Source organism: Meleagris gallopavo, chromosome 8, assembly GCF_000146605.3.
Source record: "Meleagris gallopavo isolate NT-WF06-2002-E0010 breed Aviagen turkey brand Nicholas breeding stock chromosome 8, Turkey_5.1, whole genome shotgun sequence".
Taxonomy (NCBI): domain Eukaryota; kingdom Metazoa; phylum Chordata; class Aves; order Galliformes; family Phasianidae; genus Meleagris; species Meleagris gallopavo.
The window spans coordinates 15,316,396-15,318,595 of record NC_015018.2 but is presented as its reverse complement, the minus strand read 5'-3'; positions in this window follow the sequence as shown (position 1 = coordinate 15,318,595).

Genomic DNA, 2,200 nt, shown 5'->3' with positions numbered 1-2,200 from the left:
AAAAGGGCCTTTGATACCAGGTCTTTTACTTGTATCTAAATTGTTTCCTGTGCTTGGCAGGAGTTCACCCCCCACCCCATGCTCGCTAATCCCCTTGTAATGAATGTAGTTTTTTTTTCAGTTCACTGTACATGATTCAACATCGGGTGAAAAAGCGATAACTTCAAAATTTCTAGTAGTTGCTGTGTGTTTGTATGGGCGCGTGGGCATGCTCTTACTGTAAAGAGGATGCGCAGGTTGGGAGGGCAAGAGGCAGGTTGGGTGATGGGAGCTGGAGAAGCCAAACATTTCCTTTCTCTTTGTAGAGGAAAACATGACATTGCAGAGCACAAATGCATTGTATTTGTCTGAACCAGAAATCTCCCTCCCCCCCCAAAAAAAAGCATAGAAAGCCAGTAGGCAGCAGGACAGATTTATTTCTGCTTTCTTCCCTGTACTGTAAATTGATCTGCAGATCTGTACTGGAGGAAGTAATAGTTCAGTAAGTAACTATCAATAGCTTCGGAACAGCACAGGGGTAGTCAGTGCTTCTTGTTGGTGTGAGTGGTGACTCCTTTCTCATTTCACAGCCCTGTGATAATATCGCACTCAGTCCATGTTCTGTTGCCTCTATTCTTCTGCAGAAGAATCTATCCAGATGGCAGTGAGAGCAAAATCCTCTTAAAGTTGAGCAGAAAATACTTGTTACAAGGTGATTTGGGGCTGTGTGGGAGCTGGATGATAAGGAAGTGGCCACTTTTGGCCACATTGTTGAGATTCATAGCAGACAAGCAGGAGTTATGAGTTCTACTGACCCAAATTTGAGACAGTTTTGTGCCCTGGATAACAAGGAACGGGGGACAAAAGCTGAGGTTTAGACTGCCCATACTAGGTATTGCAAGTACCTGATGTCAGTTACTGGGAAGGGTTTTGGCCGTAGGGAAGTTTCATCACTGGATGTTTATACCCTCTCTCCATTCTACCCATCAGCTTGCACAAAGCCTTTTTATAAGCCTGTTTGCTAAACTAAAATACCTCAGACACGAGCCCATCCTCGTTGGCTGCTCTGCCACTCCATTCTGCAGGGGTGGTTGAGAAAACTCCTGTGAAGAAGGAGCAAGTGCAAATCAGATTCAGAATTTTAAGGGCTTTGATTCTTCATTATGGGAAGGAGGATTGTGTAGTAGTTTGGGCACTTAAGTGTTCTTAAACTTCCCTGGAGTTTGAACACTACAAGGGGGAGGAAAAATTGTGGGGGGTTAGAGGAGCTATTGTCTGCGCTTGATGTTTCAGAGGAAAGTTCCTAGTAGGATCAGAAAAATATCTGGCTGTGGTTTTAGTTCCATATCCTGTAGCATGTATGTAAATCCATTTTTCTTACAATGCTGCTGATTTGACTTCCCTCCCATCACTACATAGAAAAGGGAGTATGGAGAAACTCTTTGACAAAGTAGTTGATGAAACCTTCCTTGTTTTTGTATGAATGTGGCTGATGTTTCACTCCATGCATTGCCTCCAACCAAGAGCTCGAGGATTTTTAACCAGAAGGGGAAAAACTTCCCAGGAATATAAGGCTCGGCAACCACAACTTTCCACAGATACTAATTTCTAGTGTTAATACTGAGGGACTTGGGGGGTGAAAATGAGATCATAAATGAACCTTTCATTTTCTTCACTTGTTTTTTTCCGATGCATCTTTTAATTTGTAAAGAAATAAAAATATATTAAGATGTATTTTATGTCATTGTTAGTAAATAAACACTACTTATTTTTCCAAACCCTGTATTTTGCGGGAGGGAGGAAGGGGGAAGGGCTGCAGTCTGGCCGAGTGCTCCTTCACAACCTGCTTTTCTGTAGAGCAACTTTGGTCCGTCCTTTCTTGTGAACGGCGATAAGAAATTCAACGAGAGCCAAGGCACAAAAGGTGCTGTTTGATCTCAGCGAAGTTTTTTTATTTCAGAACTTGCATTTTGCAGCGAGCGGTCTGCACATATCCCCTTTCCCTTCATTTCTATACCAAAGGCGTTATTTCGAGGTTCGTGCAGGAGAGCAGCTACACGCGAGCTCGTTCAGAACAGCAGCTCCGCCCGGGAAAGAATCCCGCTTCCGTCTCCGGCAGGACGGAGCCGAGCTCGGCCGCTCGCTGCGCTGGAGGCAGAGAGGACTTGCGTTCTCGTCACGTCAGAGCGCAGACGCGCGGTGCCCCCCGCTTTCCCCCCCC